Source organism: Oncorhynchus tshawytscha, linkage group LG04, assembly GCF_018296145.1.
Source record: "Oncorhynchus tshawytscha isolate Ot180627B linkage group LG04, Otsh_v2.0, whole genome shotgun sequence".
NCBI classification, from domain to species: Eukaryota; Metazoa; Chordata; class Actinopteri; order Salmoniformes; family Salmonidae; genus Oncorhynchus; species Oncorhynchus tshawytscha.
In genome coordinates, this window is record NC_056432.1 from 69,587,941 (window position 1) to 69,615,188 (window position 27,248).

Consider the following 27,248-nt stretch of genomic DNA (forward strand, 5'->3'; position numbering starts at 1 on the left):
AAAGCATGTAGATTCCCTTATTTAAAAAGGATTCATTAGTCATTCCCTGTTAACCTAAAAGGAAATATTAGATCCTGACTAAACTTTGAGGAAATTTGGAGTTACAAGTAAGAGATTTGGGTCAGCTAATGAGAACAGAGTCCCACTTTACAGGTCCAATTGGGAGGAGGATTTGCATGTATGCAAATGTTGTTTGAGTTAATTACATAACTTGACATTCATTAATAATGAAGTGTGGTGGATTTTGGGCCTTTATGCCTGTATGTGTACTCTCATGCCCAGAGAGAGGCCTGTTCCTGGATAGGGAGTGAGGGCCTTTATGCCTGGCTCATGTCCAGATTGTGGAGCATTCATTGAGTGTGTCAGTTTGTGAAAGCGATACAGCACCCACCCAACCTCCATCAATAATGCCAGTTTACAGACTGGTCATCATACTGCTCTGGAAATATGGGAATTGATTTGACCTTTCTGACCTTTCTCTTTTGGCATATGGAGTCAAATAAATTAGCAGTACCCTATTTAGTATGTGCCAAGTCAAATAATGTTGTATCAATTTGTCTGATTTTTGCTGTATAGCTAAGGTATGATATTACCTTAAGAGCTAGGCCTACAACATGTAGGCCTACAACATGATTATGAAACCTTACCGAACATTATAAACCCGGGTAGTTTCGGTCCTGGATTCTGATTGGCTGAAACAGCACTTCAGCCGTGTGTATACAGTGTCAGACAATATACCATGGATTTGACGCAAAAATACTTGTTTACTGTTCTATTTGTGTTGAAAACCAGTTTATAATAGCAATAAGGCACCTCGGGGGTTTGTGGTATATGGTCAATATACCACACCTCCTCGGGCCTTATTGCTTAGTTTTCAACCTTGAGACATTTGAACCATGGAAAGTAGGCCTGTTAGCACTGTATATAAAGGAAAGCTTGTGAACACTCAATTTATGCAGAAAGGTGTTTACCTAAATAAATCATTATGAGAAAATAACCGCTATTTACACATTCCAGGTGAGTAAATTTAAAAAATATATATTTTTTACAAACATTCTGCTGGCAATTTGTAACAATGTTTTTTTTAATTATTGTGTATTGTGTAGAATAATTTATTTGACAATCATTTGACAATTATCTGAAGACTAACACAGTTGAGTGCAGTCAGTAACCAGGATGTCAAATACTTAAATACCTTCAACTTGCAATTAACTTTGACCAAGAATTACAAGGAATACTTGGCACATGTTAAAATGAATGTCCTCAGTCATGTTTACCATTGTCAACTTCAACCTGTTAGGGTTTTATCTCAATAAAGGAATGGCTAACTTTATGACAGCTCCCAAAGGATCAAGACCTCAACTTGAAAAGGGCCTATGTTCAGCATTATAGTCAAATATGTTGCACACATGTCCCTCCCATGAAGCTATTATCTATAATTAAAATCTTTCTAAAGTCTTGCCACCAACACAAAACGTCATAATGAATTGGTTTTCCGACCACCAACAGTTAATTGATCCCTTCTTGTTTCCTGACACATAATATGTTGCAGTTTGTTATGTTCTGTTCTTTATGGCTCCTCTGCAATCCACACCATCATTTTCTTTGTCATTTTATTGAGCTCACATATTTTTGAAGGTAGGGAGGCGGTGTTTATTGTTCAAAAGCTTACAGTTTAGACCTTATGGTCCGGGTTTCCTTTTCGTATATTGCTTTACTACAAAGGGACATGCCATTTAGACTCTGACAGTATGTGAAAATTGTATCCATTGTCTGTGCACATTTCTAAGAATAAATTATTCTATCACTGATCTGAATTGAAACAATTTTTTCTCAACTTCTGTTGCAGTCATTTGTTTCCTGGATGATGTCATATGGAGGAGGCTTCCACACCTTTTCAGGAGCCCCTGTAATCATGTATGATTTAAAAAGATACTGGCCTGAAGCAAACTCTGACATGAAGCTGACGTGTATGTAATGTGTTGTTGAATGGCTCTGGTGCTAAACCCAACAAATCACACGGCAAACCCCCCCCATATCCTCTGACAGAATAGTGTTCTCTAATTAACCATGCAGAACAGGAGAAGAACACGTGTTAATTTAATGTAACAAAAATGTTGATTTTCATGCACTCTCCTTTTCAAATATTAATAGGCTAGACTTGCATTTCAAGATGCATCAAAGTAGCTCAGGATATGCAAATGTGATGTTTGCTGCTGCCTTACCCCAACCAGTTGGACTGACACAATCTCTCTCTTTATGCAGGCAGTTGCCTGGTTATGAGCACCGGAGGACCAAGAGCCAATAATCTGCACTTCCTTCAGTTGACCACACACAGAAAAAATGATGCATCCATGTAATCAACAGTTCATCAATTATAAATTAATTGACATATTCAAGAGTTGTAAATAATCGTATTATTATAGTTATCTGCATAGCCATATCTGGCGACATTTAGAACACTAATTAGCACAGTGAACCAAAAAACATGTTAAGCCACATTCAATGAGACTAGATGAGGATATGGTGTAAGTTTTCACCATATTACAGTAAGATATCTTGAAGCTTTTTAGGCTGACAAATTGCAACTATTATTTATTTAGTCTATTGAATTGCGTTGTTTTAGTAGCTTGGAGTTTTATTCAAAACGGCATCAACTCATTTGTCTACCTCAAACCATGTCTTGCCTCTGTGTTACAAAGTAATCCTATTTACAGTGTGTTTCATGAGCGAGAGGTGCAAGAGGAAATTCTCAAAGTCACCGAAAGGTGGCGTATGAGTCACGTCTAACAAGTACACTTAACTGCCATTTGAATGGTGCAAGCTTACCTTTCTAATGTTAAATAAATGAAACACGAAAATATAAAATGTTACATTAAATATATGTCAGTAAGTTAATGAACGAATTATTAAAACACATTGCTCACAACAATATGCATCGCACACATCAATTTTTCATAATCAAAAATACAATAGGCCTCTTGATTTAAACAGAACATGCAATTTCCCTAGTGTAGGCCTATGTACAATATGACTTTGCGAATAATTACACAGATAAGATAAGATGTTTTAATTGTCTTTAACATTAACCACACTGAAATTCTAACTAATTGAAAGAACACATTTGAATCTTGTACCTCAGAGGGAAATCCAAAATGTGCCAAAATCCTTGTTTTTCAAATTTGAGGAATCGCTTGACTGCATCGTCATTGAAGAGCAATGCGTTTCTTCGTTCTCATTTAAGATCCAATAGAAGATCCACACAAAGTCTCCTTGGACCACTTAGTAATGAAACAAGTGTTCTCCGTCGTTACTAGGACTTACACTCCTTTGTTTCTGTAGAACTTACCAATCTTAATAATATATAAAAAGAAACAATACCTGAGTATTATGCTCCAGGGTTTTTGGAGAGCTTGGTGAGCATTAGTTAGCCCCTTAGCGAAGATGAGCTTGTTTGAATTATACATTTATATTTCAGAACAAAAGGAGACAACGCACTTATTGTGAGGAAAAGTTTGCAGTGCGTTAGGTTTGCTGTCTTAAACGTAATGCTCAAAATGAATAATAAAAATATGTGACGTGTGGGTATGATTTTCTCTTGAACAAAAGGAATGTGAAAATGTGAAAATGAAAGACAGAGAAGAGCCAGAGCAGATGCGATAAGATTTGTGAAGGGGCTATATTCTCTCTCTCGCTCTCTCTCTCTCTCTCCCACTTCTTCTCCTCCCCTCCTCTTTTTAGCCCTCTGTGACTCTTCAGTTAACAAACAGTATTTCCTACTGCTTCTGTCCCTGTCATTGTAAGTACAACATTGTCTTATTTACCTATTGAATGAATGAAACCATTTTCCTGCTGTTCTTGAAGGCGAGTGTTAAAGGTTTGGTCGTACTTTGTTTTGTCCACCTATGCTGTGTATTACAAACTTTTTCTTTTGCATTTTCAATTAGCTATCGCATTGTTCCTTATGTCATATTGTTGTTGGGATTCATTTTAATTGATGATGGTGCAGGATAGTGATTGTCGATTCTGTTGAGTGTAGATGAAGGCAGCGCGTAACTCAAGTGCCTCTCAGTGTGCTGCAACCTGTGCTTACCTCTTACCTGTAGCCTATATATCGCCCCGCGGTGGACCGTTACTTTTCTTCACTGTAGCCTACCTACCTTTACAGCTGAAAAGGGGTGTTGAACTATTATTCCTCAGAAGAGTTGTCGATCTAATAGCAAGATGTATAGCCTACTGTTGAAATGTTTTTGTTCTATTTGTCGTTAATTATGTCCGCTAGAGTTTGGTCTATACAGACCTTTGATGCTATAGATTTTTTTTATTGTCTTTTACGATTTTGAGGATACATAGCAGGCTACTATAGAAATCATGAGAAGTGATTTTACTCCTCTAATTTCAATGGAATTGTAGCCTATAATAAAAACCAGGAATTCTATTTAAGCCTTTGAAATATTTTATATTGAATGTTCAAGGGGGCGGAAAACATTTACTTGGTAGGCCTAGTGACCCAAATATTATTTTGATATAAAAAATGTCACTTCATTTACATTTTACAATGTAGCCTATTATATGTTAAGTAATAAGTAAGTGTTTTGGTGGGCTACCAATATATTTTTTGAAATACTTTTTTGAGACAGGTTGACCTACCACTGGTTGTTTCAATCATCAATAACACGTTTTTTTTGTTTGCATAAACCTTGTAGGCTATGTCAACCAAAACAAAACGTCAAAGTCTATACACTATTGTGTCTATTGAAAAGACAATAGCACATCGATCTCTAATGTTATGTGTATGCATCATAGGCTGATTAACCATGAGTTAATCAATGACTTGCAGTAAAAATGATTTGCTTCTTTTATAAAAGTGATATATTGAGTTCTCAATAATTGAGTTATAACTAACACTATAAACCTTGCTGATATTGATATTATTTTATACAGATCAGACGAATAGGAACAGGCGGGCTCCCTATTTGAGATAGATTATCTTCTTATATTTGAAACGATGACACATTTTTATGAAATACTTTATTAATTGCCTTTCGCTTTCCTGTATGAACTTATACTTCGTCTATATAATGCTGAAATGATCAATGTAGGCTATAGGCTACAGTGTAACAACGTATTCCCACTACATTCAATTCCTACCCAACATAGACAATCGATCTATGACTGGTATAGCCTATGCCAAATATCGTTTGTCATAAAATGGTATGGTTGACACTCGAGTTCTTTACACGTCACTTCATATCAAAGCTTCAGTTGATCTGTTATAAAGGCCAGCAGTGTTATATTATAGGTAGAGTATAACTAACCCCTAACCGAGTAGTTTTGATCTGTTATAAAGGCCAGCAGTGTTATATTATAGGTACAGTATAACTAACCCCTAACCGAGTAGTTTTCTGTCTTCAACTCTGAAGAGCGTTTCTGGCATGTGCTGTTGATAAAATTGTTCCATTAATTTAGAGTAAGGCAAAAGACAAAAAATCATGCCTTACAGAGTCCACTTTACAGGTAAATAGGACAATAACTCTTATTGGAGTTTGTTGAAGTGCAAATTATGTTGTCACAACTTTCAATTGTGCTGCTATACAATAATCGGATAATTGTTGTATTTAATGAAATCAAGAGCAAAATCTCCCTCTGTCTAATCACTCACTAAACTCTCTCGCTCTCTCTCTCTTTCGCATCTCTTGTCTTGTCTGGGCTGGGAGGGGGAGTCCTGCCTCTTTGCCTTCCTCAGATCAATGCCCTGGCCACTCACTTTCTGATGTTGCACGACGGGAAATGCTTTGAATACTTGCGACATGGCCGCTCACATTGATTGCCAAGATTGACAGCTCTGCGTCGTCTTCTCTTGTCTCTGAGAGAGAGGGAGATAAAGAGGATAGATAACAACAAAAGCTCTTTGCAGTTTTGACAATTAAACTTCATAGAAAGAACGGGATCCCCTCATATAGCCAGTGGGAACCACAACAGACTTGAGTTCTCTTTCCTTTTCTCTACAGATAGTAATCGTTATGTTTTAACATAATATAGCGCGAAACACACGACTCGGGATACGATACCGCCAGGACCTGCATCGCTCTTTTCTCGGCTGATCTCAAGGTAAAACGTGCTTAGTTTTAACATGTTGTATCGTGTTTTCATTTAAACTGCGTTATTTAGCCTGTTTTTGTTGGTACGTAACAGTTCGCCTCTTTCGATGTCAATAGGGGTGTTAAAACTGTTGTCTCTCTCTCACGCTTCTTTGTTCAGGGTTCATGGGGTGAAATTATTTGTTTGTAGGGCGTTTTTTGTAAGGGGAATATAATAACATTCTTATTTATTGTTTCTCAATCGCGAGAGCCGCGGTAAACGCAATAACGAAAGCAGAGTAAGTGAAAAGACAAGCGCAAGCGTTCTCTGGAATGGTTTGGATAGCTACTGTAACAATGATGCCCTGTTTTATTTACCGACACAGGAGACTTGTGTAACTTCTAAGTTACATTCAATCGTGCGTCTCGAGATATTGATATCAACAGCTCTATATTTCACTTGGATGAGCAGTTAGGTTACTGATTTAAGCAACATACAGCTAGGTAGGCTAGGAGTAGGTTGTATGAATTACGCACAACCCTTTTTATTTAATTGTTGGTTACGCATCCGCAAAGTCTTTTCGCGAAATTCAACTCTTAAAAATGATCATCAGTTTATATGTGTTTTGCTATGGTGTTGGTATCCGGATGCTCAATAACTTTCTCCTGTGGGACTGGAAGGCAATTTCACTTTTGTCCACAGAGCGGTACTATTCATTGACAATGACGTGCGCGTTGCTCTAGGTCCCCTTCCATACCCTTCCTTTCGCCCTGATATTTCTGGATGCGAGATTTACAAGTTTCTTCGAACTTGAGCATATGGTTTATTTAGTTGTCTTTCTTCCAAACTCTAAGTAATCTACATTTATCGTTTGACCGGAATTATAATTCAGTGTAAAACATGTATATTCGTAATTGTTTCCTATGTTGTACGAGGTTGGGAATTCACTCTGCCTTAACTTTAGCTGGAGGTCAGGCAAATTGACCTTAAAAGAATGCATAAGCCATAAATTAAAACCAACTACTCCTCGAAAGGCTATCCCATTTAGAGACGATATACCTGGACAAGGCTTCCCCTACAAGCATACAAAGCGCTGCTCTCGGACTGTTTTAGGGACTAACGTAAGTCATCTGGTGTAATTATTTTGTTTCTTTTGCACTATTGTCTTTACCTATCATGGACAGGTGTGAATCTGGCTGTAGATACAGTGCAGATAATTGGAAGCACAGATTTAATTGTATGCTAAACATTCTAAATATTTACATTTGATTTGTTTCCAAGTGTTATAGATTGGATATAGTTTCCCTCATTTTTAATTTAGATTTTTTTTTTAAATAACTTTTACCGCATAGTAGACTATAATCAGATATTTAGCTATTTTAATATCACACATGGCTTTTGAAGGTGCTTGATATTTTCCCCAAAACACGATTATATACGAAGGTAGTGGGAGGACAAATGCAACGCAGTTCGTGTGAACTTGTCTGTTGTGTGAAGATAGCCCATCATTTACAAGGTGTTTCCCAAAATGAAACACTCGCAAGTCTCACATAAAGCTCTAACTAAAGCTCTAACTTATGCAAAAGAAGTGATAACAATTTAATATAAAACAGAGGAAGCTGACAATGGATAGCCTAGTTTTTAAAGTATGAGAGGAGGAATACAGAGGTTTTCTCTGTCACTGCAAATATGGACTCTATAGCCTACAGCTATTGCTACCGGGGAATATTCCTGTGTTCCTTTTTTCTTAACCTTCGAAATAAATACAACAGGATTGCTGTGCCCACCCAGATGCGGAATCTGAAACCTTCATTGAAGACAGCTTAACTTTTCTCCTATTTGCCTTCCAAATAATGTCCAGTCCGTCAGAATAACCCGGTGTCTAATAATACAATCATGTCTTAAGGGAGAGGGTGCATGGGTGAAGAACAATCGTCCGGCTTGTTCCTCTGTTCGGGTGAAGTTGGTCTCGTAATGGTATTTTGTTTTGAACAGTTGTTGTTAGTTGAGAGTGCAAGTTCCCTCATAAGGTAAGGTGGCACCGGAGCCCAATGGAAGTCACATTTATAATTAGACTGCCAATTCAGCACATTGTCCTGATTGCTATACAGGGACATTCGGCACTGTCTGGCTGCTCAATATGAGATAGTTTTTCCTCTGACGGACAGTTTAACACTGCCGGTAACAAATTAGTGAGGAGCAAAGAAGTTCTGTTGATGGTTCACTGCACGGCTGTTTCAACTCGTATTTTATCAGGGAAATAAAAAATGACTCCGCGATTTCCAGGTCCCTTTTCTCTCCGTTTCTGCCCATCTTTGTTTATTTTTTACGCACTCGAAATACTCTAAAATTAACGTAGGCCACAGTCGCTTCACACGGCAATAAAATGGATGAAAGGAACATTACAATATAATATGAATAACATGGTAGATGTAATCGATTTTTATAATTTAAACCTACCTACGTTTTTACTCATAGGCATACACTACAGATACTATTTGAATTTGACCTCTTGCTCTGTGTGTTGCGCATTGATTGTCTTGTACACAAAGCTGTTATTGAAATCAAAGGTTATATTGATTAGGCTTATATTATCCAGGATGTTGGATTACTTGTTTCACTTTTAATACGATGATGAAAGTTGATGTAAATGTTTTATTAACCATTTTGGTGCGTATTTGGCATTTTGATTCAGATTTATGGTTTAAAATCTCACCTATTGTAACATTTCATATATTTCCTACTGTTTGATTTTCAGGACTATCTGCACGTGGACTTGTGGTTTTGCGAGAGAGAAAAACATTTCCGAACTGGATCCGGACATAAAGATATCGACTCCCTGACGCATATGGTGCCAGTAAGTTCAGAGATTTAGAAGTGCATTTTGACATACCGAAACCGCATGCTTCACAGCCTGTGCTCGGCGCTCTTTCACGGTGGCTCTCTTGTTTAATAGATTCAATCCCAGATCAATAGAGTTGCATATTGCGAGACGAACTTTGCAATTGGAAACTCATTTTCTGTCATTTAACGACCGCTGATGATGAGCAGAACAATATAAAAATGTTTTATTATTAGAACAAGTGTTGTCCTATTTAGTAGACTAATACTGTTACATACGTTTACGTTTTATGAATGTATTGTTTTCCTGAGGGTTAAACGTATTGCTTTTGATTAGACAGTACAGAAATATTGTAATTATTGACAGCGCAATCTAGACCTGCAATGTGAGTTTAAAACACACTTGACCACAATAGTGATCATATTTTGAAAAATGTGTGTGAGCACAATGCAAATGCAATGCTTGATTTTAGTTATTGAGTCTATGGAAATATTGTGGTTTTAGATCTCAGCAAGACAACATGCAGAAGGGGATCTGTTTTATTCCATACCAGGCTATTGTTAGTTTAAGGAGTATGTTGTAATATATATTTTGTCAATTATTTTGTGCTTTGTATATCATGCACAGCAATTAGCTTCATGAAGCTGGGAAGGCCGGTGTAGGGTCAGTAGCCTACCATGTGTGTTTAATTGAATGTTGATGTGCTCTCTACGGAGGCAGGCTGAAGACCAGGCATTACAGTGCTGCGTCAATTTAAAACTGGGGCATTAAATTAACTTTGAATGGTTCCCTTTCAATTACATGATGTGAGCTGGTCCTTGGACTCTTGTCTCAAAGGGGTATCTTACCTACTGTGGAATGCATTACTACTCTTATCACATAGTGTTAGTTCATCACTCTATTTACTGTGTGTGTGTGTGTGTGTGTGTGTGTGTGTGTGTGTATTTATGTGTGTAGTCTACGTATGTGTGTGTGTGTCTGTGAGAATGTGTGTGTGTGTGTGTGTGTGTGTAGTCTACGTATGTGTGTGTGTGTCTGTGAGAATGTGTGTGTGTGTGTGTGTGTGTGCGTGCGTGTGTGTGTGTGTAACCCACACACATGTATGCATGTACCGTATGTACAGAATATTGAATGTATGTAGGCCTATGTACACACTATTTGACATTGATGACTAATGGGTTTGGTGATTTGAAAACATTTACATATGTCTTTCTTGTATGTTTTTGGTATGTGCATTTTGCATCAAAGGTTGCTTTTACTGAGTCTGATCTGTTAACTGCTACATCAGTGCCACTCCATAATAGCCTCAGAGACAACTATTATAGGACACAATGGATATGTATGGGATGTTTCTGTGCTTCAGTAGTTTGAAATATTAATTGACAATGAAGACTGAAATAAGAAAATAAGAATAAGAAAAGTGTATTGAAAGTGTACTGTTGTTCAGTCTGTGGATTATTTTAGCCCTTGCAGTAAAGGCTTCAGCTGGTTTCATTAGTGATTATGCTTAAGACACAGTTCTGCATCCTAGAACCAAGAGGTAAAGTAAGTTGAATTTTTGGTTTAATTGTATGGCCTTGGTTTATCCGTATCTAATTCCCTTGCCAAACTGAACTCATTGCCCTCAAAATGCTATTGCTCTAATAGCATGAGAAATAACAACTTTCCAAGATCAATAACATTTGATGTTACAACTTGCCTTTATAAATAGCCTACATTATGTAGAGTACTTTACAGCAACTTTATGAATTTGATACGTTGAGCTATATTGGATATTTAAGTTGGGCCAAATGATTCTGGGTTAATGAGGTAAAATTATACAAATGATACGAGTTGATACAAGTGCGTTTGCGTGTGTGTGTACCCCAGACCCTTTGTTGTGCTTGGCTTGTGATAGTCTGTCTGTCAGGGGGTTACTGGATCAGGTCATCCATGACAGATGCAATCTTCACTTAAGTCTCTCCCTTTTTAACTTCTTGTTTTTCCAATTGAGATTTTGAATCAGTCAGTGCGATAGTAATAGTTGCCGCAGTTACAGTATGAATAATGAGAGAGATGTTGCTCCTTGGATGCAGGCTGGCAGGGAAAGAGCACAGGAGGCAGTTGAGTTGAGGCTGGCTCAGGTACTAGTCCCCCTCTCCTCTCCTCTTCTCTCCATGTCTGAGGGGGAGTGGAGTGGCAGCCGAGGCCTAATGATAAACAAGATGAGAGAAGCAGGTAAACAACAGCAGGCCTGGTAAAGGTAGGGCGTGTGGCAGCAGAAGGGAGAGGGTTTCTGGGGATAATAAATGTGGCAGCGCATGTTGTGACATCTGTCTTTATAAGTGTTGGCTAATTTGCAGCAGAATATTTCAACAATGATCAAAACCGATGGCAACATGTTCATTACAGGAGTCTTTCTTTTGTCGTCTTCTGATTTGTCTTCTTCAAGTTCTCAACGTGTGTTATTGAAGGGCTGTGGCACCTTCAGATCTGGCACCGTTATGACACAATTAAAAAAAGATGCTCTTTACAGCACATTAATGCACAATGATTTTAATTTTCATTATGCAAACTGTGAATGCAGTTTTAATAAATTAAGTGAAAACTTGCAATGTAAATGAAACATGCCTAAAATGACTTTCAAAGAATCCTCACATCTTTTTATGCCCTTTCTGGCTTGAGGTGAACACATCTCAAGGATCTTTTCATTTCCAACTTTGACAGTCTAGAGAGGGTCCAGGCTCCATCTCTGAATGTAATGGTTTTGTTCCCAGAGAAAATGTACGCCTCTCAGTACAAACCATTCTCACCACTCATGGGTGACGGGTGAGTCTTGAAATATTGATGAAATCAATGGTTCCAGTGAGACATCAGTATCAGACAATGGGGGCATCCAGAGGCTAGCTATCTAACTGGACAGACAGATAATTTTCAAGTCTTGAAGATGGATACTGTAGATTAATGATTAGACGCATGGTCTTGGTGAGATGCGTAAGTCCTCATACTTAGTTATTATCAGACTTAAGAATTATTTTCAGAATTTTAAGTAAAAATTAGCTAGGCTATACTTATCTGGGGTTTAACTACACTCCCAAATTGCGATCTTGCTTTAGATTAGAATAAGGATTCTGAATCTACTGCACATCAGGACATGTCAGTGCAGTTGTTTGTGTTTTAGCTGCAGTCCAAGCTAAATGTGTTGTTTCTTTATAAAGGCTTTCATTGTTTTCTTCTTAGTAACCTTGGGTCCAGATGACTTCTGCTGTGAGATTACATGAACTACATACAATTACATTCAATTAAATAGGTTGAGTGCATCCTTTTCTTTAAATTGAAAACCATCAGCACCTGTATCCCATTACATGTTGAAGACCAAGGTACAGTACCAGAGAGATATTTCCCTATAGAATCAACCAGACCTCTAGTATCCCATTGCATGTTGAAGCCCAAGGTACAGTACCAGAGAGAGATTTCCCTATAGAATCAACCAGACCTCTAGTATCCCATTGCATGTTGAAGCCCAAGGTACAGTACCAGAGAGAGATAGAGAGAGATTTCCCTATAGAATCAACCAGACCTCTAGTATCCCATTGCATGTTGAAGCCCAAGGTACAGTACCAGAGAGATATTTCCCTATAGAATCAACCAGACCTCTAGTATCACATTACATGTTGAAGACCAAGGTACAGTACCAGAGAGAGATAGAGAGAGATTTCCCTATAGAATCAACCAGACCTCTAGTATCACATTACATGTTGAAGACCAAGGTACAGTACCAGAGAGAGATAGAGAGAGATTTCCCTATAGAATCAACCAGACCTCTAGTATCACATTAGCTGTTAAGTGTTTGGTAGGGAACTGGGTTTGAACATTATGATTTAAACATTAGCATTAGTATTTTACACGGGTATAAATAAGGCTAAACCAATGTACATTTTGAGCAATTGTATCGCTTCACATGAACAATATCATTTCATAACTCACCAAAGGGGTACAATTTGAACTGTTTCATTCACTCACCCATTGAATATGTTTCACGTTTGGACTGCAAAATAATTGGACAATTTCTTTTAATCCAAAGCATAGTTGTGCATAATTAAGTTAGACTTCAAAATGCAACAGTGCCGGCTATGGTAAATAGTCTCTGTTGAATACTCTCTTTCTAAATATCACACATTAATATGTAGAATTAATTGGAGGGGCCTTGGTGGCCGTGTGTTTTTGACACAGGGCTGTTTCTGTAGGGGACGGTAATCAGTAGCACTGTCAGCTGGAGGAATTAGTACAGCTCATTGTTTCTACGAGTCACATGAAGATTTGCGCAGTCCATGTGTGAAGATGGCTGGCTCTATTTCCATATCAAAGAGGCCCACAGTGCTGCCTGTAATTAAAATGCAGTGGTTTTGGGAGCCCTTGCTCGGCACACAGTTAGCACAGTACACTGAAGCAGCCGAGTGTTGTCATCTTTCCCTAGGAGTGTGCAAGCGGTCGACTCCTGCATGCTTCTCTCAATACACCTATCATTTTGTACAAATGTGAATGCCAGTCCACGCTCCTTTTGTGGAGAGTTTAGTTTTCTTTATCTAGCCTCTAGGTGTGGCTGCCTGTTTTATTTTAGCCCTCAGAATAGACATGATTTAGTTTACGTTATTGTCATGTCAACTGTTGACATTGCCAGTGATATTTCATATTCTATATGCACTGTATTCATTGGCAGTATTTATTCATAACCTTAATTGTGGAAAGGCCATGAAATCCCACTCTTGCTTTCCATGATTTACATGACTTGTTATTAGTTAGTGACCTTGTTGCATATTTCTCCAAACGAGGCCGGGGTCAACAGTTCCTTGTTGGTTTGTTCGACAGTGTATTGTGGTCTCTGTCCTTCCTGAATTGGAGAAGATCTGAGGTTGGGTCTTGTGAGAGAACTAGGGAAGAGAGATTACTGCGATGTGGGCCTCTACGCTGCTCGAACACAAAGGCCTCAGAACAACCCTTTCCTTGTGATCCCCCATTGTGTTTGGATCAGGCCTTCCCTTGGGCTGGCTGCTGCCAAGGACTTAGTACAAAAGGACACTATGGAAATATCAAACTGGAAACCAACATGGGCAGCTCTCTGGGTGAGAACGAGGTACCAGGAAGAAAACTTTGTATGCCCGTCACCCTGTTCTAATTACAATGGATTACATTCAGGATGCATTTTGTCCATTGATATTAGCATTTACAAGGAGGATTGGTGACACTAGTAATTTCGAAAACCCGACTGGATAAACTTACTGGGAATGATGTAAGCTCCATGAATAGTCTTACTTGGAAATGTAAAATAGGAAATTCCCTTTCCTCTTGAAAGGTCGACTCCTGCATGCAGGTAGCCTAGTGGTTAGAGCAAACTACCTCTAACTTCCTTCATACTGGACAGAGACATTAAAATGGTGTCCACAAGTTCATCTGACTCTGGGGAAGTAGATAAAGGGCCTCATTGCCTAAATCCCAAAGTATCCCTTTAACATTAGAGCATATACAGTAAGAAAACCATGCTTTATGGAGAACCACACGTGTCGTATTTCATCTTTGAAAATTCAGCCTCTTTGGTTCCGAAAGATAATTTATGATTTAGTGTCCTCTTGCATCTGCCTGTGTGTATTCCACAGTGAAGCTGGGGTTAGCACGGTGCTTTTCTGTTTTCGCAGGTTAGACATTAGCCAGTTCCTGGAGGCTGACAGTTAGCCTGATATCTGCCAGTTCCAACAGATATGAGAAGTAAAATATGCTCCACGATTGTGTCTGTGCTGCTCCCTGCTCTCTGCTCCGGAGTAAAGCATGCTGGGAGCAGTTTAGTTGAGACATGACGCTCAGCACCACTGATGCTGTCCAATACTGGGGCTCTATTTGTTTTTAAGGCTCTCCACTGCCATCCACATCTTTATACATTGCAAAACTGTCACCAAATGATAGATCACAAAGTTTACTGTGCAGAGTAATGACACGAGGTCACTAATTGATCAGATATGCTTTGGCACCTTGATTTACAATGCAACACCCGAGCTTTGACTTCACCACACAGCAGCTTGATGGGGAAGACTGTGTGGAGTGTCAGTCTATATTAAACAGCTTGCCCCTCCATGTGTCACTGTGTCACTGAAGAATTACGTAAATGCAAAATAAAGTCCTGGGGCCTCATTTATCAATCATGCATAGGCACAAATCTGTGCGTAAACCATGCATAGGATCATTTCCACGCAAAGTGTGGGATTTATCAATAGGAACTTTTGATTGAGAGTGTATGTACATTTAGAAAACTGCCATCACCATGCGTACACAAGGTGCATAGTGGTGGATTAAGGGAACTGCTTACCAAGCGTAGAATGGGAGAAATATATGTTGAACATTTTTTAAATTGTGAGAGTAATAATTAAATAATTTTTAGATTTAATTGTATTTCCATTGTGAATTCATGCAACATACAGTTGAAGTCGGAAGTTTACATACACCTTAGCCAAATACATTTAAACTCAGCTTTTCACAATTCCTGACTTTTAATCCTAGTAAAAATTCCCTGTCTTATGTCAGTTAGATCACCACTTTATTATAAGAATGTGAAATGTCCGAATAATAGTAGAGAGTGATTTACTTAAGCTTTTATTTCTTTCATCACATTCCCAGTGGGTCAGAAGTTTACATACACTCAATTAGTATTTGGTAGCATTGCCTTGAAATTGTTTAACTTGGGTCAAACGTTTCGGGTAGCCTTCCACAAGCTTCCCACAATAAGTTGGCCCATTCCTCCTGACAGAGATGGTGTAACGGAGTCAGGTTTGTAGGCCTCCTTGCTCACACACGCTTTTTCAGTTCTGCCCACAAATTTCCTTTGGGATTGAGGTCAGGGCTTTGTGATGGCCACTCCAATACCTTGACTTTGATGTCCTTATGCCATTTTGCCTCAACTTTGGAAGTATGCTTGGGGTCATTGTCCATTTGATAGACCCATTTATGACCAAGCTTTAACTTCCTGACAGATGTCTTGAGATGTTGCTTCAATATATCCACATAATTGTCCTTTTTCATGATGCCATCTATTTTGTGAAGTGCACCAGTCCCTCCTGCAGCAAAGCACCCCCACAACATGATGCTGCCACCCCCGTGCTTCACGGTTGGGATGGTGTTCTTCGGCTTGCAAGCCTCCCCCTTTTTCCTCCAAACATAACGATGGTAATTATGGCCAAACAGTTCTATTTTTGTTTAATCAGACTAGAGGACATTTCTCCAAATAGTACGATCTTTGTCCCCATGTGCAGTTGCAAACGGTAGTCTGGCTTTTTTATGGCGGTTTTGGAGCAGTGGCTTCTCCCTTGCTGAGCGGCCTTTTGGGTTATGTTGATATAGGACTCGTTTTACTGTGGAAATAGATACTTTTGTACCTGTTTTCTCCAGCATCTTCACAGGGTCCTTTGCTGTTGTTCTTTGAATGATTTGCACTTTTCGCACCAAAGTAAATTCATCTCTAGGAGACAGAACGCGCCTCCTTCCTGAGCGGTATGACAGCTGTGTGGTCCCATGGTGTTCATACTTGCGTACTGTTTTTTGTACAGATGAACGTGGTACCTTCAGGCATTTGGAAATTGCTCCCAATGATGAATCAGACTTGTGGAGGTCTACAATTTCTTTTCTGAGGTCTTGGCTGATTTCTTTTGATTTTCTCATGATGTCAAGCAAAGAGGCACTGAGTTTGAAGGAAGGCCTTGAAATACATCCACATGTACACCTCCAATTGACTCAAATTATGTCAGTTAGCCTATCAGAAGCTTCTAAAGCCATGACATCATTTTCTGGAATTTCCCAAGCTTTTTAAAGGCACAGTCAACTTAGTTTATGTAAACTTCTGACCCACTGGAATTGTGATACTGTGAATTATAAGTGAAATAATCTGTCTGTAAACAAATATTGGAAAAATTACTTGTGTTATGCGCAAAGATGTCCTAACCGACTTGCCAAAACTATAGTTTGTTAATTAACAAGAAATTTGTGGAGTGGTTGAAAATGAGTTTTAATGACTCAAACCTATGTGTATGTAAAGTTACGACTTCAAATGTATCTTGACAGGCCATATATCATTTGACCCCATCAGTCCACGTTTTACATAATAATCCATATAAAGTACAGTAATTTGTTAAATTAGAGGCACGTGTGAAAGTGAAACCATTGTTGAAATACTATTAAAGACTCAGATAATGGGAAATCAAATTAGATATGGCTGATCTTGCTCTGTTGGAAGATTTGGCACACGCTTCATTTTGCAGAGAGCATGTTTTTAGAGACAGGTAGGACTGTTTTTGCTGAAAGTATAGATATCGTTTCCCAAAACCAATCGTATAGGATCTTTGCAAGGATTTAAGGCCTACTTTAAAAGGCAAACGCTTGCCATTTCGTTGCACATCAAAGTGCTATCAACCCTCGGATGTTTAGCAATGGGCACTTTTCAGCGGGAGTTCGCCGATCGGCATCTCACATCCCTCGATGAGCCAATTTTTTGGATGCAATCATTAGCAAAACAAACTGTAACATACAATTTCCATACACCATTTCAAGAGGGGTTTCTTTGCCATCAATAGGTTCACAAATACGAACGGAGCAATAGACGGCACCCACAACTCCATAAAAACACCATCCCAAAACGAGTTAATCTATGTGAACAGAAAAGGTTTCCACTATTAATGTGCAGGTGATAGGTTATGTAATGCGCAAAAAATACTGCTGAATGTAGTGGCCAGGTGGAACGCGTGACTCGTTCATTCTGTAGAACAGCAATGTTGGCCTACATAGCTACAGGAGGGAGCTGTTGAGGATGGATTGCTTATTAGTGAGTTGCCTACTCATTTAAAGTATATTTGCCATCGCTAAAGCAACTTTAATTTTCCTAATGGTCCTCTCTTTGTAGCTATGTTTTTATTTTTACTGGTCAAGCCACAACTGAGTGAGCCAAATAAAATATTTAGACACCTCTATAAAGTCTCTGAAAAGTTATTTTTTTCGTAGCTTTTTTTGGTTGCGCCGTTGTTTTTAATTGTACGGCGTTATATATTCCCCACAGGTTTAAAGGGATGATTTTGACCATATATGGTTAATTAGGAGTGTTTCGCAATGCAAATAGCCAAGGTCATGCACAAGCACTGAGGCTAAAAACGATTGGTATTTATCAATGGTTATCTCCTCCCGGTGTGCGTATCACGCTCGTAGGATTGTTTGATAAATCACTCTTTTTCTATGTGTACGAACAGTCTAAATTCCGTTCGTAAGTAGTATTTAAGAATAGTTTCTACGCAATATTAATAAGGCCCCAGAAATCTGAGACATCAGCGCATGCATTTTCTCCGTTCTCCATCTCTTAAATAATTTATTGGAAAAAGCTTACTGAGTATGGATGGTATAATCTCTCAGGTCTTTTACAGTATCTCTTTTTCTAAGGATAGATGCTAACATTTACATAGACCCATAGAACTGGACGTAGTGGCAAGGTCTAGTACTGATCAGTTGCTGACATATGGAATAGGCAATGTGACTAAAAACGTCCTGGAAAATGATTTGAAAAAGCTGGGATGTATTGAGCCAAAGTCAAGATTCCCTACACTTTTCGTGTGGAAACTGGGAATGCATAATGCCCAAAATAAATTAAAGTGACAAAAGGAAGGAGGGGGGGGGGGCTCTTGTGGCTGACTTTTTGATGAAGTTAACCAAAATGTTTCCCCTGGTACAAACCCAGGTCTTTTGTTTCCTTCTTCCATGATTATTTACACTGACTTTGATTTTTTTACAGGGCTTTGCCCTCGATGTGCGTCATGAGAAAATGGCTTCAGCAGACTCAACCACAAGCTCTCTCTCTCTTTTGCCTTCTCTGAGAAAATTAGAATGTCGTTATTGCATCATGTATAATTTACTCATACCTATGTTCAGAGAGAAAGAGAGAGAGAGAGGGAGCAAGAGAGAGGGAGGAAGAGAGAGAAGAGAGGGACAGAGAAAGAGAGGCCCTCGTAGTGTGGAGTGGTGAGGAGACGAGAGACGGAGGCTGAGAGCAGCTTGTCTGAACATTCCTCATTGTGAGGACTCAGCAGATAATGATGTTAGTGTTCGTCTAAGGTAATGTACTCTGTGTCGCCCCAGACCTCTCTGATACTGTGGAAGTGGACTGAACTGAGTCTCCTGCTACTGGAGCAGATTGAACTGGAGTTGTTTTGAGAAGGACAATGCTGGTCAACCCTCCTCTTCAACAGGAGGCTGTATAAAAACTATATTTGGCTGCTTGAGTGAGTACTCACAGTTTAAAGCTGAGTGCTAGAAATGTTTTCGTGTTGCTCATCAGTATAGGGAGCTGTGATTGGTTGAGGCTACTGAGTCCATCTCTCTCAGAGCTACAGCTTACTGTATCTACTTGGGGCCTCTCTAGAATGGAGAGTTTGTGTCAATACAGTATATAAATAAATATCCTAGAAATGTGTTCCACATGACAAAGTCCTACTGCCTCACCAGTCATTTGGCATAGCAGGAGCAGGAGCTGTCATATTCCTCTCTCTCTCTCTCTCTCTCTCTCTCTCTCTCTCTCTCTCTCGCTCTCTCTCTCTCTCTCTCTCTCTCTCTCTCTCTCTCTCTCTCTCTCTCTCTCTCTCTGCCAGCACATATTAACCACAGCACAGTATAAACACTATGTCGGAAAATATGAACATTTTGCTTCGACCCAAGTGGAAAACAAATCGAAATTGAATTAAAACTCACTACTTTCTTTAGAAACAATAGCATTTTAAGTGGGAAAAAAGTCCAAAGTTTTGCTTTCAGAGCATTTAGTTTGTTTAGGACATGCTCAAAGAGGCAATTTTTACTCCAAACTACCAATGTAAAAACAGAATGGAGTTGGGCAGTGAAACAGAGTGAAGTGACTAATGTTTCTGTTAGCTTTCACTGCACTTGTCCTTACACACAGTGCAGACATAGTGCTCACTCTGAGGAAAACCTAGACTGCTCCGTGCCAGAAGCATAAATGTAAAGAGAATAGTCTTTAATAATATTTTTTTTGAATGGGACTTAAAAAAGAGAAATCTGCTGAAGTGATGGAGAAAGCTTGTGGTTTGACCCTGCTGTGAATTTCCAATGAGCCTTTTTGATAATCTGAGAGGATAGCCACTCTGGCACACGCTACATGCTACACACCCACATACAACACACACAGTTACACACACTGCCAGGCAGTAAGTGTGCAGAAACTTCTGGGAGGGGTCTGGGGAGGGAGGGATGTGGAGGGTGGCTGACGAGAAAGTTGCACAAGGGGAAGGGAAGGCGAGGAGGGGAAACGAGGGGACGGGGTGTCCTGGCTGAGGATTAGTCACACGGGACTGGATGGGCTGCAGACGTCCACCACCAGCTTACTGATGTTAAGGACAAACACATACATGACTTCACTGACACACAAACTGAAAATATGACCGTGTTGAACTTACTCAACCCCAGAGACCGGAGGGTTTCCCCTGTAAATAACCAATCACTTACATCTCTCCTCACAGTGAAAGCAAGTCTGTAGTGGTCAATTGAATTGCGGCCACCTTATAAACACCATTATTACACTGGAACAAACCTGCTATCATTAAGCCCTTCTCATATGGAAGCAGGAGTGGTCGCTCTATACCAGTTTAGAGAGAGAGATGGGGAGAGAGTTTTGTGCCTGAATATGACTAGCGTTGGTGGAACACACAGACACACACACACACCACACCAGACCCTGGGTTGTGGTTGAATGTCACAGTGGAGGAACACTTTATGTCCTTGGTTAGGGGTGGGGCTGATGGTAAGCAGGGGAGGGATGTTCCTCCTCTTCCTCGGTGAAGCTACATTTATTGGTCACCATCTGCAGGGTGGAGGAGTTTGGGCTGGGGCTGATGGTAGCAGGGGAGGGATGTTCCTCCTCTTCCCCGGTGAAGCTACATTTATTGGTCACCATCTGCAGGGTGGAGGAGTTTGGGCTGGGGCCAGCCTAGAGAGAGGCTTCTAATTAAACCATCATCATGATCAACTTGTGGTCAGTGATGGTCCCCAATGCTGGCTCTCCAAGATGAACATGGAATCACTGAGGCTTTCCTTGAAGTCTGTGTTGGACTGAATTAGAAAGGGAGAAACGAAACGGAGGAGAAAAGTGCTACAGAGGACTTTTTCTCTTCTTGGCAGGCAGAGAAAGACCTTCTGCCATATCCACTCAGGTTTAAACAATTACCCGACATCAGAAGAAACCAGAAGAACCTTAGTCTGGAATAGTCATTGCTTTTGCCTGGCCTAGCTCGGTTTCAGGCATGGCGTAGCGAGCGTCACATGTTGGAGCTCTCAATAATTTAAATTAGTGTAAGAGGGTGTGCCTCCAGTCTCTGTATCTATGCAGCCCGAGGAGATTTCCTTTGAGGTTGACAGCCTTTAATATAGTATTTCATGGTTTGATATGTGAGTGACACAGAGCTGCTCCAAGAGGACGGCAAAATGGTTTATTAGGGCCTAATTACAGCCCTGTGATTAAAGGGGAAGTGACTGTGATTAGGATAGTCGAGGACGATGTGGAAAATGGATGAATATTCAGAGCGGAGACGAGCAATAACGGATTTGTGTGTGTGTGTGTCGGGGGGGTATGAGTGCTGGCTGGTGCAGAAATCTGACTGCCTGGCTGGCTGACTGACTGCTGTATAACCACATGCTATGATATCATCTTTACAGCAGACCTCATCTGGGGGCTTTTCAGCTTTAGCTGTTGGGCAGAAAATGCATGCACAGATATATGGTGCTGCTCTGGTAATGGTAACCTTCCAGGTTCCTGGTTCCTACTGCCTGGCTCTCTCTTGTAAAGTATGCAAAAGGAGCGCTAGCTTTCCCTATGTGGAAGAATCCGTAAAGCTGATTTAGTGCTCTCACAGGCCTTGTACGTTGACCTGTGATTACAAAAAAAGGAAAGGATGTAGTAGGTTTGAAGCTTGTTTTGGTATGCTATCAGCCCGGCATGCAGGAGTAATGCAGTGGACTTTCACAGCCAATTGAACATGAAACCGTCAGGAATGTGCAGCACAGCCAAGTCTGCTCCGAGCTGCTAGGGGAACTTGCTAAGAATCACACATTCTTGTGAACTTCAAAGTATGCACTGTTTAAGCAAAGAGATAAATGGCCTTATTATTAGCAGTTTTATTCAATGGGGAGATTAGTATCGGTTTCTCTTTTCTTTTCAACCTGCAAACTTCGAACATTTTCAGACATGTGATATCTGCCATTTCTAAATCATTTCTGGGAGTGCTCTGAGGGTATGATATGGACAGCAAAACCTTGCGATTTTACAATTTCACAACTGACTTCATCCTTAAAATGACGGATGGCTAACCTGCCTATTACTCTCTTTGATTTCAACAGTACATGCTTTTGCGCTCTGAGAGGTATTCATAATAAGCTTAAACTTCTCTGACTTTATTGCTAACGGGGCCTTATCTTCCAGCTATTCAAGAAAGAGAAGTCATTTTTCCAATTTCCAACATTTTGCTGTTAGGTCACAGCCTGCTCAAACTACCTTGAGGGGAATGTTGTAGCAAACAACACACACACACACACACTCACACACACAAAGGCTCACACATTCACACACACACGCGCTCCCAGGAAAACTATATTCATCTTAAATAAATATGGAATGTTACAACTGTGGAATTTCCTTAGCCTAAACAGATACTGCCCTAGGTGCATATTTGCCAACTGGGAGCTTTCAGAAGTCATGTCATGTCCACATTATTTATATGTCAGGGGTATTATATGTTTTATCTGGAGAACTAATGTTTATTCTTCCTTTTCCTCTGATGAGATGGAATGAACAGTGTGATGAGATGGAACAGTATGATGAGATGGAATCAACAGTATGATGAGATGGAACAGTATGATGAGATGGAATCAACAGTATGATGAGATGGAATCAACAGTATGATGAGATGGAATCAACAGTATGATGAGATGGAATCAACAGTATGATGAGATGGAACAGTATGATGAGATGGAATCAACAGTATGATGAGATGGAATCAACAGTATGATGAGATGGAACAGTATGATGAGATGGAATCAACAGTATGATGAGATGGAATCAACAGTATGATGAGATGGAACAGTATGATGAGATGGAATCAACAGTATGATGAGATGGAATCAACAGTATGATGAGATGGAATCAACAGTATGATGAGATGGAATCAACAGTATGATGAGATGGAACAGTATGATGAGATGGAACAGTATGATGAGATGGAATCAACAGTATGATGAGATGGAATACAACAGTATGATGAAAGTGTGTTGCTCTTATTAGAACTGGGTATATTCTTGCTAACGGATCACTTTACATCCACAGATAATATATCCCCAAAAGTGTTTTTCTTGCATCACGTCAATCATGTTCCCCGCACTGAAAAACACAATTTTGCATGTCCGGGCGTTCACTTATTATTTTTATACATCTCTATTTCCTCTGAATATACTCCTCAAAGCACGCTCCGCTTGGAAATGTATATTCATATATAATGTAAGATATTTTTTTTTTTTACAATTAGTGTGTGGCGAACAGTAGTGGTCACAGAGGCCTCTTTATATTTAGTTTGGAGCATCGTCAGTTTTTCTAGGATGATAATAATGGGAACCATGTGTTTGGCCGGCTAAAGAAAATTAGCGACCTTTCATGTGACCCACCTGTCGTGCTTTCAGCACCGTTAATGCTAACCTCATGTTACTATCATCAGGAGAGCCAGTCTGTGTCAGGCACTAGGGACATGAGGAGAGCGTCCTCACACAGGGCCCCTGGTAGCAGCTCCTGATACACTCTACTAACCCACCAGCACGGCAGGCCTGCTGCCTAACCTAGCACAGAGACATTTGACACTTACGTGCGACTTCTGCTATCAGAATACGAAGGTCGCATTGAAAAGACAGGTCTTGATGCACAAAAGTCGCATTGTGGTCAGATTGTGTTCAGATCTGGCTAACCATTTCAGGAGGTGGTCAGGGACACATTTTGTGCAGATTTCTCCTCAATCTGGACGCAATCAGGCTACCGGAAGCGCATGCAGTGGGCAACATCATCAGCACTCTGCCCACAAGTCTCCAGAAAACTTGTTTTGGGAGCGAGAGGCATCTTGTTTCATTAAAGGTTGGAGGAAATGCATTCCTAGCCTGTGAGGAATGTGTTTGCTGGCTTCATAAATGCTAGCCAGCATTTAACTATTAGAGTAGAGTTATGCTAACCTGTTTGCGATCCCTTTAGCTTCGCTAGCTAGCTTTCTGGCCTACAGAGGTTTGCTGGCTAGTTAGCTACAGTAGTTGGCTACTGCCATCAAGTTGTTGTTGTGTTATTATCAGATTTAGCCTGTTCCACTGTTTGCAGAATCCATGCTAAAAAAAACGTTTTTAAAAAAGAAGCCAACTACTATTTGAATATACTGTGGGAAAAGGCAATCCGGAAATGGTAGACACATTTAAATGTAGGTGTAGAGGCATGACACGTTCAGAATTCCATCATCACAACTCCATGATCAGAATACAAAAGCTGCATGAAGTGTCAAGTCTAGACACGATCAGAGCAGCCAGAGCTGCTAACTAACAAACAAAGAAACAAAAACAATCACCAAACAAATATGAAAATCTCCACAATAATCCGAGGGCACAACTGTGCTGGTGGAGAACCTCTATCTTAGACTTCGTTCCCACCAGGATCAATCTCAGCATGTGTCAGTGTGCTGTAGTTGTTTTCTACAGGCTGGCAGGCAGGCAGCACAGAGATTCTGGCAGTATAGTGCAGGTTCCTAGCCCTGAGCCTGGAGCACTCCCTCCCTCCCTCCCTCCCAGTGTGCTGTAGTTGTTTTCTACAGGCTGGCAGGCAGGCAGCACAGAGAGTCTGGCAGTATAGTGCAGGTTCCTAGCCCTGAGCCTGGAGCCCTCCCTCCCTCCCAGTGTGCTGTAGTTGTTTTCTACAGGCTGGCAGGCAGGCAGCACAGAGAGTCTGGCAGTATAGTGCAGGTTCCTAGCCCTGAGCCTGGAGCCCTCCCTCCCAGTGTGCTGTAGTTGTTTTCTACAAGCTGGCAGGCAGGCAGCACAGAGAGTCTGGCAGTATAGTGCAGGTTCCTAGCCCTGAGCCTGGAGCCCTCCCTCCCTCCCTCCCTCCCTCCCTCCCTCCCTCCCTCCCTCCCTCCCTCCCTCCCTCCCTCCCTCCCTCCCTCCCTCCCTCCCTCCCTCCCTCCCTCCCTCCCTCCCTCCCCCCTCCCTCCCAGTGTGCTGTAGTTTTTTTCTACAGGCTGGCAGGCAGGCAGCACAGAGAGTCTGGCAGTATAGTGCAGGTTCCTAGCCCTGAGCCTGGAGCCCTCCCTCCCTCCCAGTGTGCTGTAGTTGTTTTCTACAGGCTGGCAGGCAGGCAGCACAGAGAGTCTGGCAGTATAGTGCAGGTTCCTAGCCCTGAGCCTGGAGCCCTCCCTCCCTCCCTCCCTCCCTCCCTCCCTCCCAGTGTGCTGTAGTTGTTTTCTACAGGCTGGCAGGCAGGCAGCACAGAGAGTCTGGCAGTATAGTGCAGGTTCCTAGCCCTGAGCCTGGAGCCCTCCCTCCCTCCCAGTGTGCTGTAGTTGTTTTCTACAAGCTGGCAGGCAGGCAGCACAGAGAGTCTGGCAGTATAGTGCAGGTTCCTAGCCCTGAGCCTGGAGCCCTCCCTCCCTCCCAGTGTGCTGTAGTTGTTTTCTACAGGCTGGCAGGCGGGCAGCACAGAGAGTCTGGCAGTATAGTGCAGGTTCCTAGCCCTGAGCCTGGAGCCCTCCCTCCCTCCCTCCCTCCCTCCCTCCCTCCCTCCCTCCCTCCCTCCCTCCCTCCCTCCCTCCCTCCCTCCCTCCCTCCCTCCCTCCCTCCCTCCCTCCCTCCCTCCCTCCCTCCCTCCCTCCCTCCCTCCCTCCCTCCCTCCCTCCCTCCCAGTGTGCTGTAGTTGTTTTCTACAGGCTGGCAGGCGGGCAGCACAGAGAGTCTGGCAGTATAGTGCAGGTTCCTAGCCCTGAGCCTGGAGCCCTCCCTCTGCAGTGAGCTGGGCTGCCCAGCTCCTCAGCTTTGACATGGTCTGTGCCATGTTGTAATGGGCTCCCAGGGCATGATTGGAATATAATAACTGTTTCACTATGTTTTTCTTACCCCCCTTCACTCTCCACAAATGTAAAATGTCCCCGGCTACATGGGATATATAGTAGGAGCTGTGATGTAAGATGTTATTGCTGGATATGCAGACTAGGAAAATTTGGATTATTTTCCGAAAATCTCCCGGGCAGAAAGCATTATGATGTCACAAAGGCCACATTGTAGCCAGTTTGGGTGTACAGAGCTGTGTTTCCCTCTCTTTCTCTCTTGTTCTGTACATTGTCCGGCCACCTTCTGTGCTCCCTGCCCAGGCTACAGGCTTACTTCATGCCTGTTTCCTTTTCTTGTGCTGTGAATCAATGCACAATGGCCCTATAGGACCGCTTACATAATGGGAAAAGTACATATGTCTTTGCACAGACAAAGTACAGTTTGAAATGTTTAGTACGCTTCAATTACATGGACATTATTATGAATGATTATTTTCACCCTGTTATGGGAATAGTGATTGTATTACAACATGGTTATTCATGTTATAATAACAATGTCAACATATTTGATTACAGAGTTTATTACAATATCCAAGTATTTGTGTATAGTAGAGTATAATATGAACAGATACACTCATGGTCTTTGGCTGAACCATGTGATCTTGTGTTATCGCTCAATGACTTCAATTACAGTATGACCAGGAGGGCCAATATGTTTCCAGCCATCCTCTGTCTGAGGGCTGTAGCTGTCTGACAGGGACCATCTGATTGGCTGTGTACAATGGCAGCATCATGGGAATGGAAATGCATCCAGTAGTTAAGTGAACAACCATGCATCTTCTGTTTTCCCACTAATTGAATTTGGCACTAAAATATGCTGGCAAGAGCCCCTTACCTTGTTTGACTTATTTATTGCCTGACTGGAGAGGTAATTCGACCTCCTCATTTCAAAGGATCTTTTTGGTCCAGAAAAATAGTGTAAAACTCAATTAGCTTAGTGATCAGTGACTGAAACACTACATTTGTTTTCCTGTGAGGGGGAAGCAGAGCTGGAGAGTGGAGGAGAGCAACTAGAGCCCTGATCTCTTAGCTACCCTCCATCCCCCTCCCCACCGCTGCCTCGCAAAGCTACATGGTGAGGGGAGAGAGAGGGGAGAGAGAGGGGAGAGAGAGAGCCCATGCAGTCCCTGCCATGTCACAGGAGA

General features: G+C 41.1%; 1 protein-coding gene across 1 annotated transcript in view; it reads left to right on the plus strand.

The window, feature by feature from the left end:
- Positions 1-6,697: 6,697 nt before the first annotated feature.
- Positions 6,698-27,248, plus strand: part of LOC112264224 (transcription factor SOX-6) — a gene marked incomplete in the record, with an annotated part of 138,613 nt that continues 118,062 nt past the window's right edge. The window contains 2 exon segments of the mRNA XM_042321142.1: positions 6,698-7,202; positions 8,840-8,938.